The sequence below is a fragment of the Rhipicephalus microplus genome, chromosome X (genome assembly GCF_043290135.1).
Source record: "Rhipicephalus microplus isolate Deutch F79 chromosome X, USDA_Rmic, whole genome shotgun sequence".
Taxonomy (NCBI): domain Eukaryota; kingdom Metazoa; phylum Arthropoda; class Arachnida; order Ixodida; family Ixodidae; genus Rhipicephalus; species Rhipicephalus microplus.
This window is the reverse complement of record NC_134710.1, coordinates 265,331,182-265,344,695: the sequence shown is the minus strand read 5'-3', so window position 1 is coordinate 265,344,695 and position 13,514 is coordinate 265,331,182.

Below are 13,514 nucleotides of genomic sequence, written 5' to 3'. Positions count from 1 at the left end.
GTGCCACTAGTGCAAAGGTACAGTTACGTTTTAACCTGTGAAGATATGATAGCCGGCCGTAAAGGGTCGACCCTGCCTTTACCACCATCATAAACTCACATGTACCACAGCACTTGCGCCAATCCTACCACCCACCGATACGGCGTGGCATTTCCTAACACTGCAGATGTAATGAATTACTTCAGATTTTTTTTACGACGTGGAATTTGCACCTACGTCCCCTTGATCTCAAAGCGAGCGTCCTAATCACGTAGCTTAAAAACACGTTACAGCAGAGTATAGCACAACCTTGTACAGTATAATTTTGCAAGGGGTTTGGAAATGGAAATGAACGGGAGGAGAGTTGTAATTGGAAGGAGGATAGAGAGCAAAGCGCCACACAGGAAGAATGATGTAGAGAGAAACAGACAGCAAGAAAAGCAAAAGGAAAGAGAGAGGGGTCGAACCCGCGTCCGCTGCGAGCCAGAACAGTATTATACTACTACGCAACGCTGGTGCTTTGGACTTGTTCACAAACTTGCTTGATGTCGGCTTGGCATCGCGCTAATGGGAGTAGTAAAGCTAATTAGATCAGCAAAAGAACTACCAGGTGTCATGCAATGCGAATATCACGACTTAGTCGTCGAATGCTCCAACCCCTTGGAAAAGGTTGTTCTTGATCACCTATTAACTGTGGTGCATACCCGTTTCAGGCGTAATTTCTCATCGTCGTCAGCCCCTGCATGAGCGATTGGCACAAAATTTGTTGCAAGTGTTTAGCGAATACCACGCTTCTCCGAAAAATGACGAAGGATAGCATAGCGTATGCCGGCCAAGGACGATTAAAAAAATTTTCTTTGATCCTCCTTGATTCTGGCCTGCTACTCAGAAAATATAATGCCGTAGTGGGTATCCAGCAAGTGTTCTTGCAGTAATTACCCACTGAAAGTTTATTAAAGGCTATGGAAGGTCACTATTCTAGCTTTCGCATCGACTGTCCTGCGCCTTTCACACAGGGCTGGCCTTTTTTTTTTCAAATCTCGAATCTTATTTTCAAATCTCAAGGCAAATTTCGGAAAAATGCTGCAGTGTACAAAAAGGGACAGGGAGAACCCACGAAGACTTCGAATCAGAAAGGACAGTTTCTGGGCCACGTTTTTGTTTATTTTTCATGAGGATAGGTATAACTACTTGGGATACACCTGCGAAGGTTTCAGAAGTTTGTCCACCTGCACACTCAAAAGCTTGGCAGCCGACTTGGCAAAACCTGGAACGTGAGACTCCGGTCACAGATTTAGGCCCATTCAGGCCATGCTGAGCAGATGCTCATGTGTAGGATCCTAGAAGAACTCGTTGCACATGATGGAAACCTCGCGAAACGTGTCCGTCATCAAGTCAGTGAGAATGCACATGAGTGTCGGGCCGCCCACCACCAAGGCCGTGAACAGAAGGGCCCCCAACACGAACAGAGCGATGGTGGTGAGCGCATTCAGCAGAGGTGACATCCTGAACCAACACAAGAGTGCCACGACCCAGAGCACCTTGAGCATCCAGCGTTGCAACACCGTACTGGGCAAGTGGAGCCTCTGAAACCAGCCTCGCCGGGTAAATTGTACGGTGGCACGCACGCCGCGTCTGCGTGCCTCCGTTCGGTGACGGCGCGCCTGCGCATTAAGTGAAGTATTTGGCTGTTTTTAGGTACCTAACATCTGCATAAACGGAGAGGAAACGACAAATTAGAGGATATGAATTACGCAAGTTAATTTTGAAGAGCCACGGCTGCCGAAATAAGCTAAAAAACGCACATAAAGAAGTGCAGGTGGCTACCTCATCTTCAAGTTCCCGTACCAATCACCGCGAGGTTGTATATGTATGGCTGCCCTTAGGATGTACGTAGTTTCTAATTGCTGCTAAAATTGAAGCAAACTGTCCTCTGAAAGGGTGAGAAACTTCACGTCTCAAATCTCACAAAAATTCATTCAATCATAGCACCAGCATACGAGAAGTACATTTAAACCTCGTGACGTCACGTATGGAGATGTCATCGTGAAATTTAAAAGGAACTTTGATGTTGATTTTAATCTTTACTAATGTACATATGACGGTGAAATAACGACATAAGAGCTTTCAAAGTACTGTTTATCGACCAAACCAATTCATACTTTAGCTTTAGTGTAATATAAATCTATCTCCTGAACGTGAAAGCTTTAAGCACACGAAGTTTCTTATACGAAGTGGATAAGCAATCAGCTGGATTACAGTCACTGTGAGGTAAAAATACTTTAATCACTTCCTTTCCGAACTCGTCATTTCTCGTCCCCGATTGCTGAAAAAGAAAGAAAAAATAGGACATGTCCAGTTCACCAGTCATAATATATATGAAAAACTGTGAAAGCTCTCTCTCAAAATGAGCGCGATATGTATGTTTACAATGGTGAAAGGCAAATGTTTCATTTGGATTCTACGCTGTGGTTGTAACCTTCCGAAAAGCCAAAATTTGTTCGATCACACCAGCATTGACAGTTTGCCATGCGACAACGCAAAACTATGAGAAAACAAGAAAACGAAAAAAATAAACATCACAATGTTTCGTACGCGCCCAACAATAGTTGGTTTGTTTCCCTCTCTCTTTTTGTGATGGCTGTGGTTTTCGAGAGTGTCTCTCAAACTACTCATAAAAATGTCATTATTTCAGTAATCTAGAATAAAGTAGCAAGTGACGCATTCCAAAAAAAGAAATGAACAACGAACAAGCGAATGATTGAAAGAAAGAAAGAATGAAAGACAGAAAGAATTAGAAAAGAAAGTTGTTGAGCACGCGTACAGAAAGCGGGCACAAAGCGTGAGATAAATTTTTTTGACACGGCGTTTCATTAGATTTCTCCGTGCGAACGCGATATTCTTAATATCATTCATTATGTGTCTGCACTCGCAAAAAATAAGACAGTTTCACCCAAATGCGATGAGCTGATACGACACAACACACCATGCTAAACGATTGCTATTGCCCGAAAGAAAAACTGTGCCGTAAAAGGGGCGCTGCACAACGCTCGAATCTTACGGGACGTCGTCCACGACTTCCAGCAACGATAGAACTGTGAGTGTTTGCCAGTTCTATAAAAAACTCGCCGTTTATTGTCCCTCCTTTCGTCCGATATAAGCTCCACAGTGCGGTAGGTACATAGCTGTTAAGGAGAAAAAATGATGTTCATGAATGAGGTGCTCATCAGGCAGTGCATGGTCTAACTACATGCAGTAAACCAGGTCTGCACCACCGTGGCTGCGCAGAAGATATTCGACTGTGCGTTGAATATAGAAGAGGTCGTACAGCACAACATAACACTAAGAATGACAGCAGCAAGGCCAGTTTCATTGTGCTTCGCAAGAGAATGCCACAGTGTCACCTGCCTTTGTCTCATAAGTAGCTAAACACGTGCACTACACTAATTGCTGCGTCGTATGTCCCAGCTAACGTGGGCGCAATTATTTTTTAAGTTATCATACCAAATACTAAGGGGGACCAACTACGTTTTGCTAGCAGCAGACCTGTGCTAACTTTTCATTGACTATTCGGAGTGAGCTAACCAAAAAGGTGATTACTTGTCCGATTTCCGACTCTCATCTTGAATATCTTTTTTGCATTGCAAAGTTAAAAACAACGCTCCCACAGCACACTCCCAAAACAACGCGGTATATCGACAACAGTCCTGCAGCTGTAACACACCATTTTGTTTGCAGGGGAACTAGGTTCAGGCATGTTACATTGCGCTCGCTATGTAACATGCCTGAACAGAGCGATGGAGGACAACATCCCACATGACTTTCGCAAGCGCTCGAAAGAGTAAGTTGGTATCGCTGATTTTTTTTCATTAACACAAAGCTTTCGTTCATTTATACGTAGTAAAACGCGATATCGGAACAACAAAATTAAAATACGATAAACTTTTATTCCGTTATAAAGACTTCGAAACTTGTCACGACGCATCGAGCAAATATTTATCTCGTCAGTTTTCGGGAAGATAGAGCCATTTATAAAATTTGTATGTTCCAAAAATGCATCCTGAGTCTTATCAGGCATCTAAGAGCCTCTCGAATCACCATTTAAGGCTGACCCCCGCATTCTAGAGCATCCCTTCACTCGAGAAAGCCGATGGAAGCGCCGTCTCAAGGCAGGACAAGCCACTGCACACTTGCGATAATCTGCTACGAGTCTCGAGTAAGGCAGCGTCATTTTCAACCGAGCAGTGGCACAGGGCTCAACTCGGTCAAATGAAGGGTGAAAGTCGAGTCGAAGAGCGTTTGTGAATGCGGGTCAACTGCAAACAAGTCCTGCTCTTAATCGAAGGACTCTAACGTAAGCGCAGGAAAACGCAAAAAAAAACGGCGCGTATACAACATGCGCCGAGTGAACAACGAAAAACATTGCCAGAGAACGCAGCCTTGTTACCAGACTACGCTAACAGCTCACCACGGCATCGAAAGTAATCGGAGCCCGGTCTGAGACTACGCGAAAGGTGCGAGGCTGCTTTGAAAACGTGTTCAACGAAATGCCTCACGTTATGCATTCGGCGAGCCATCCCGATGTCGTTGGTGACAGTGGGTGATCGTTGACTTGGCTAAGGCAGGGTCCACGGCACGCACTGGTCAGATGGAACGACAAAGAGCTCTGGTTTACTTCAGCGTTCGACGCGTCGTTTCACGAGACAATGGCGCGTGCACTGGACACTCGTCTTCTTTGTTATTGCCTGCAGCTTCCAACGTGTACGCACGCGGTGTTTTTTTTTGGCAAATGTGATACAAGATAAACATTTAGCGACAAATACGATGAAATATGATGTCATCAAGACACCAAGAATCTACATCGACAGCCCCACCCCATAGAGTTCAAAGCACTCTCGGGTAGCCGACGCTGCGGGTGCTGTAGAGGGCACCATGCGCCATGCGCTTTATACATGCGGTGGTCAAATAAAGCTAGGGGGATTGATTCGGTCAACAAGACTTCGAGTCACTGATGCAGACAAGCCTAACGTCGGTATGCATGTTGCATCGTACATGGCGGTGCATCGTACATTGTGTCAGAAGTGACAACCCTTCGCTCGCGATAATGGAGCCAAACGTGGCGTTTGTTGGGGTACCTGGACACCAACAGCCACCGAGCTTCGACTTCAATGACCCAAGTTCATGGTCAACTTGGATTGAGCAGACCGAGGACTATGCCTACGCAACAGGAATGCACCGAGCTACCGACGAGGTTCGGTACGAACGCTTTTATATTGCATGGGCGTCCAAGCTCGTCGCCTGCTAGCGTCTCTCAACTTGACGGCTAAAGAAGCTCGTTCGTACAGCGTCGTGAAAGGCGAGTTCACCTCATATTTCATTCGCACACTAAATGAAGTTCACGAGAGTTACCGTTTTCACAAGTGGAGGCAGCAAGCAGACGAAAGCATTCTTGCTTTTTGTGCCGCGTTGAGAAACACGGCCAAAAGAGGCAACTACGGCTTAACGTCCATTGAGGATAGACTTGTTCGAGACCAATTTATCTTTGGCTTGTTGGACAGCAGATTATCAGAACAGCTCTGCCGCATTCCGAGTTCACGCTGCACAAAGCGCTCCTGCATGCACGGCTGCACGAAGACGTCCAAAAAGAAAAAAATGACCGCAGTTTCCCGGGTGGGAACATTGGTTAGAATGCGGAGCATATATGTTGAACTGTGATAAATGTGGTTTGTAATTTGCGACATGCGTGTGTGTTATGAGTGAACACGAGTGAACACAAGTGAACACGCACGCACGTATTCTGCGGAAGACGATGTTTATTGATGAGACGCTTTGGGTATTTTGAGCAAGATGGCTTTGTGGTCCATAAAGAGAAGGGTGAGTGGGTCTGGTTGCAGCAGTCGAAGGGCGAAATTCGCAAAGACGTGGTTGATGCACGTCCCGCGAACCGTGGTCGGATGATGTTTGCTGTCGTGCGTTGCTCATTTCAGCGAGTGCCACGACTCCATGTATTCGACCACCCAATCGTCCTTGATGACGTCGACGTTGAAGTTGCCAACTAACATGAAGGGTCGTCGTGATAGTTGCGGAACGCAATCGTCGACGCCTATGTTTGCGTTCCGCATCGCGAGCTCTTCTCAGTGCAGCCTTGTCCACGGTCGAAGTGTCCTCGGAATTGCCTGCGGTTCCACCAACACAATGGCTGACGCTATTGGAAGGGACGTCGGTAAGTGTGTTAGCAGATTCATTAGCATACATTTTCACCAGCGACATCGGACGTGAAGCGACCGCACAAACCAACCGACGAACGGCGGCGCGCCCCGACACTCGTTTATTTATAGCGAGCGCTCACCCCGGCCTGCGTATACGCGCGTCAGCATGCAGCTCACGCACGTAAAACTAAAGGTCGCGCTGCACGTGGAGGGGAGAAGCGAGCGCAGGGCGCGCTGTGTTGAGAGGAGGAACGGATGCACAGATGGCTGGCGGAGGAGGAGGGCAGGCTGCGGACGACGACGGCACATGACTAGCCCCTAGAATAACATGCTCCGCATGTAAAAAACTGGCACGCGAAAACCAGTCATCTGGGCCGGTCACTGTGGATGCAGCGAAGCAGCCACCAGCGTAAAGAAAGTCACGTAAGTGAGCATGACGTCGAGACTGATATCTTTCGTCAACGCGATGCATGGATCGTATCGATTCTGCGGACGAGAGGCACATATAAGAATTTCGCCTTGCCAAGAAAGCGGTTTGCAGTTTCTGCAAAAAGAAAGGACATTTCGAAACAGTTTGTTTGGCCAAGCAGCGTTCATTCAGCAGACAGTCACTTGCCATCGAAATGCATGCTGTCAAGAGCAGTCGTGAAGCAAATGCGGTTTATTTCGGTTAACGTGATTGGCGTCCCGCTAAAGTTCGAGGTTGACTCAGGACAAGAAGTTACCGTCGTTCCGAGCACTTTTTCTGGTGTACCGTCTCGCCTCGACAAAACCGGAGAGTCATCTGACAGGTCCAGGAATTTATCCTTTGATTGTGTCTGACCGATTCAAAGCTACGTTGGACTAGAATAGCCGTACCTGCGTACAATCAGTGTATGTCATGCCTTCGCAGTCTACACCTTCACTAGGCTACCCTGCTATCCTCACATAGGTAAGCACGAAATTTGTCGACGCCGCACAGCGACTTGACCAGCCAGCTGACTCTGCAAGCGACGCCACTCGTAGCCAGGATATATGCGATGGACTTGGCCCCGTAGGAGATCAGTACACTATTCGTCTCAAGCCAAATGCCAAGACATTTGCTCTCAGTGTGCCTCGAAGAATTCCGATTCCTCTGTACGACCAAGTGAAGCAAGATCTGGACGAGATAGAAAAACAAGGGGCCATCAGGCGCATTACAAAGCCGACGCGGTGATGTGCATGTCTCGTCACTGTAGCGAAAGCATTAGGCGGATCCGATTATGTGTGGACTTAACCAAGCTCCCAAGCTCAACAAGGAAGTCCTCCGTGAAAGACTTGTGAACGGTTAAATGGGTGCTTGGGCAGCTTGGCGACACCAAGGTGTTCTCAAAGCTGGACTCGACAGCAGGAGTTCACCAAGTGCGATTGTCCCAGGAATGCCAAGAATGCATCACGTTCATCACGCCCTTTGTCCGCTACTGCTACTGCTTTCTACTTTTCGGCCTAACCTATGCACTGGAGTATATTCAGCGAGAAATGGCTCGCATTCTAGAGGGAAAACAGAACATCATCAACATGATAGATGGCATTATGGTTTTTGGAAAAGACCGTGAAGAGCACGACAAACAACTTGTGGAGGTTCTGGAGCGTCTGAGGAGAGCCTAAGTTAAACTGAACAAGTCTGTTTTGCTTCGGTCAAGACAGAGTAGAATTTCTGGGTGTGGTCATCGACGCCAGCGGTATCTCGTCGAGCACCAGAAAACACGAAGCCCTACGAAACTTAGAGCCACCCAAGGACGTTGCTGGTGTTAGATGCTTCTGCGCCTTGGCTAATCATATTGATCGCTTCCTGCCCAATCGTTCGCAGGCAACCGCCCTTATGCACGCCTTGCTAGGCGAGCAGAATGCTTGGGAATTGGGACCACTTCAAGAGATCGTTTTTATCACGATAAAGGCGATGCTCACGTCAGACCTCTGCGTTGCGAAGTATCATCTTGGTCGCAATACCATTGTAATATGCGACGCAAGCACATTTGGATTGGGAAAGGTTCTTCTGCAGGATCAACCCTAGAAAGAGTGACGCGTGGTAGCGCTTGCATCACGGTCGCTAACTGACGCGGAAAAAACGCTAGAGCCAAACAGAGAAAGAAGCGTTGGCGGTAGCATGGGGCGTGAGCCGTTTTGACCAGTACGCGTGGCGCCTCAAAATCATAGTGGAAACAGATCACCAGTCGCCGGTGACATCACTTGGAAACGCTGACCTTTACACATTGCCTCCATGAATTCAATAGGTTCCGAATCAAACTCATGCGCTACCAATTCAACGTGGTCTACGTTCCGGGCAAAGAGCTAGCCCCTGCAATACTCTTTCAAGGGCTCCGTACCAGAAGCCATCGATTAGTTCAGTGGATGTGGTAGAGGAGTTCGTGGAATTGCAAGTTGCAGTGTTCACTGACATGAAGCTGGTCACTGTAGGCAATGTCCGCTGGCGCCAAGAACTGGACGGAGAATGCATTCAGCTCGTCAAGTATTGCACTCAGGGCATGCCTCGTCGAGACAGGCTTCCAGACCAGATTAGGAAGTACTGAAACCAACGAGGAGATCTCTGTGCAACAGTGTTCTGCTCAAGGGTAACCGCTTTTCCATCCCGGTTTCACAGCAAACGAATATGCTTGAACTTATCCATGAAGAACACCAAGATATGAACCAATGCTGATTGAGAGCACAAGTCTCCGTTTGGTGGTACGCACTTTCGCAGAAAATACGTGAAAAATCAGTCGCTGTAGGCTGTGCGCAACCACAAAAGCACAACGAAGTGAGCCACTGATTGTTAAGGAAGCTCCAATGCGACCATGACAAGAAGTCAGAATGGACTTATTCACTCACAGGAACACAACTACTTTCTAGTGGTAGATTATCGTTTTCACTAACCTGAAATCATCTACAGGCGAAGCACGAACTCTGAGGTGGTCATCAAAGCGGTCAAGAGCATTTTCGCGCGTTTCGGCATCCCCGAAGTTGTACGAAGAGATGATGGACCACCGTTCGCTTCATCTGCATTCGCTACTTTTGCAAAGCGCTGGGGCTTCCAACACATGAGGTCAAGTTCAAACTACCCGCAGTGTAACGGGAAAGTTTAGAGGATGGTGCGCACGGGTAAAGAATATTTTGAGAAAGCAGAAGATTCTTTTGTTGCACTTCTGTCATAAACAGACACTGCAGGCGTTACAGAATTTAGACCAGTGCAGCTCCTCATTGGCCGCAGACTGTGAACCAGACTTCACAAGCCAGCGGATCGCCTCCAACCACACTGGCCTGTACCCCAAGTTGTCAAGTGCCAAAACGAGCAGATAAGAAGATGACAAAAGGAAGACTTCGATCGTCGTCGTGCCGCCACTGTCCTTCCACCGCTGCATCTGGCAGACACGTTGTGGGTTTCAGACGTCAAAGAAACAGCGTGCGTTCTCCGGCCAGCCTCAATGCCTTGATCGTACGTCGTGGAAAAGCTTACAGCGGTTCTTGTGCGTAATAGAAAGCATCTAGTGCCCTATTCAGATCTAACAGCGAGCCAAGTTCACGAGCCAGCTTCCAAGCTTCCGGAGAGAACAATGATAGACGCGAAGAGCTAGCCACTGGTACAGAGGCTATATATATATATATATATATATATATATATATATATATATATATATATATATATATATATATATATATATTAAACGGGGTGTTGAACAAGCAGGAGGACTTATTTAGCGCAAGGGCTAACTGAACGCAAGCCTGCGATCACAGCAAGTCTTCTTCCTTTTCTATACTCGAGCTCCATGCCCACTGCCCTCGTTACAATCACCCCCGGGCGATGAGGGAGCCATCCTGGCGACCTCAGGACAGGTGTACACAGAGGGGTCATGGTATGGCTTGAGCCGAGAGATGTGTACGATTTCTTGTCCCCGACGGCGCTTGTCCGGAGATGCATCCAGCGGCTCGACCAGGTAGTTGACAGGGGATGTTTGGCGTACAACTCGTTAAGGGCCATGGTACCTGAACAAAAGCTTGTGGGAGAGTCCTGGAGGAATAGAAGGAATCCATAACCACACCAGTGAGTTCGGAGCAAAGATCATAGGCGTGGTTGACGCGTCATGGCGATGTTTTTGGCGCGTCTGGTCATGTGACGTGAACGCACGAGCAAGCTTCCGACATTCTTCAGCGTGTGCTGCTCGAGAAACGGTAGTCATCTCTGAAGGGTCCGGTCGATAAGGAAGAATAGTATTCACTGTTGATGATGGCTCGCGTCCATAAAAAAGAAAGAAAGGCGAAAATCCAGTGGTGCTTTGCGTTGCAGTGTTGTAAGCATATGTCACAAAAGGCAGTATGCTATCCCAATTTGACTGGTCGGATGAAGCGTACTTGGCCAGCATATCCCCAAGTGTACGATTAAAACGCTCTGTCATCCCATTAGTGTGCGGATGATAGGCTGTGGTAGTGCGGTGTATGATGCGACACTCGCTCAACAACGCTTTGATGGCATCGGAGAGAAAAACGCGGCCGCGGTCGCTTAGTAACTCTCGAGGTGCTCCATGCCTTAAAACCAGGTTTTGCAGTATAAAACATGCAACGTCTTTTGCGGTAGCAGAAGGTAACGCAGCTGTTTCAGCGTACCGCGTTAGGTGGTCAATAGCGACAATGACCCAGCGGTTGCTACTCGACGTATAGGGAAGCGGATCGTAAAGGTCAATTCCGACACAATCGAAAGCTCGTGCTGGACATGGCAACGGCTGCAAGAGACCTGCGGCATGCTGAGTGGGCATTTTGCGTCGCTGGCACGTAAGGCAAGACCTTACGTAACGGCGAACGAAACGGTACATACCGCGTCAGTAGTACCGCAGCTGCAAGCGAGTGTTTTTAACACACCAGCGTGGCCACATTGCGGATCATCGTGGAACGTGGCACAGATGTCAGAGCGCAGATGTCGGGGAATGACGAGCAACCACTTACGGCCCATCAAGCTGTAGTTTCGGCGGTAAAGCAGGTTATCCCGAATAGCGAAGTGTCCTGCTGGGCGGCGAAGCGTCCTGGAAACTGGAGCGGGCGTGAGGTTTGAGAGCGAGTGAAAAAGAGAAAAAATCCAAGCATCTTTGCGTTGCTGGGAAGGCATGTCCGAAATGTTGATGGCCAAGGCAGCACTGGTGGGGATAGGTGAGCCGACAGGCTCTGAAGCCAATGGCGAACGTGACAGGGCATCGGCGTCGGAATGCTTCCGGCCAGAACGGTAGATAACACGGATATCGAACTCCTGTAACCGCAATGCCCAACGAGCGAGCCGACCATTAGGATCTTTTAGTGAAGATAACCAGCAAAGCGCATTGTGGTATGTTACAATATCAAACCGACGTCCATATAAATAAGGCCAAAATTGTCCGATTGCCCAAATAATGGCAAGACACTCCTTTTCAATTACACTGTAATTATTCTCGGCTTTACTGAGGGTGGGGCTGGCATAGGCAACGACGTACTCGTCAAAGCCGTCCTTCCGTTGGGACAGTATGACCCCTAGCCCGACGCCACTAGCGTCTGTATGAAGCTCCGTTGGAGCAGACAGATCGAAATGTAGGAGTATGGGAGGTGTGGTGAGGAGCCGTCGGAGTTCCTGAAATGCATCATGACACGCCTGCGACCACGCTGACAAAGCAGATTTTCTGGCAAGAAGATTTGTCAAGGGGGCGATAATGGAGGCGAAATTGCGGACGTAGCGCCAGAAGTAAGAACATAGGCCGATGAAGCTTTGAAGCTCTTTGATGGTGGTTGGCTTTGGGAACGCCGCGACTGCATTAAGTTTCGTAGAGTCCGGGAGAATGCCGTCCTTAGAAACTACATGGCCGAGAATTACAAGTTTGCGAGCACCGAAGTGGCATTTCTTCAAGTTATGTTGAAGTCCCGCCTTGGAAAGGCACGTAAGAGCTTGGTCGAGGTGGCTGAGGTGGGTCGCAAAGTCGCTTGAAAATACCACTATGTCGTCCAAATAACAGAGGCACGTTTTTCATTTCATACCTCGGAAGATGGTATTCATCATCCTTTCGAAAGTGGCAGGCGCATTGCAGAGGCCAAAGGGCATAACGGTGAATTTATATAGTCCATCCGGTGTTACAAAGGCTGTATTCGGGCGGTCACCCTCTGCCATGGGCACCTGCCAGTAGCCGGAGCGTAAATCTAACAAAGAAAAGAACTCTGCACCTTGTAGGCAGTCCAGAGCATCATCGATGCGTGGCAGAGGGTATACGTCTTTGCGCGTTATCTTGTTGAGTCGGCGGTAGTCAACGCATAACCGGATCGATCCGTCTTTTTTCTTGACGAGAACAACCGGTGAAGCCCAGGGACTGTTGGAGGGCTCGATGATGCCATGTTTCAACATGTCGTCCACTTGTTCGTTGATGACACGACGTTCAGCAGATGACACACGGTATGGACGCTGTCTTAGCGGGGATTGTTGACCGGTGTCAATACGATGAATGACCGCAGAGGTTTGGCCTAAGCCTGACTGGTCACGATCGAATGAAGAGCGAAAGCGGAGTAGAAGATTTATAATCTCTCCGCGCTGAGTTGGTGCGAGCTCAGAGTCGATGGCATCCGACAATACGTCGAGAACATCATTAGGTGTGTTGGTAGGAGTGACAGCACAAATTGGGAGCAAAACTGTAGAATCGGGTATAGTAGCCGGAAGAATGCACTCGTAAGTTTCGTAGCTTCCCAGGCATTCTCCACGTAGTAGGGATGACGGGCTGACCGAGGGATTGTACACATAAATGGCAGCGTCACCGTTGCGACAAACGACGACGGCAAACGGAAGCATGATATTTCGACGGCACGCAGATGGGACCGATGGCATAAACAACACAGGCGATTTCAGAGGGGAAGGCACACGACACCGAGCTAACAACAGCTGAGAAAGGCGCAATGTCAACGTCATAAGCAGCAAACACTCTACACGAAGCGCCATCGTCGGGGTCATAGCACGGCACAGATAATGCGAGTTCGGAACGAGCACAGTCGACCAAAGTAGAATTTGATGAAAGAAAGTCCCATCCAAGGATACCGTCATGCGAAGAACGGAATAAAACTAAAAATGTGACGACGTACATCGCACCTTGAATGACGACTCGTGCAGTGCACAAAGCTGAAAGCTGAATATCATAGGACGTAGCTGTCTGCAAAGATAGGTCCGTAAGTTGCGTGGTCACTTTTTTCAAGTTTCGGCACAGTTTCTTGCTAATTACAGATACGACAGCTACAGTGTCAGCAAGTCCGTGCACCTTAATGCCATCAATATAGAGTTCGATTTTGTTCGGGGGACAGCAGTTAGGTCTTGAAATT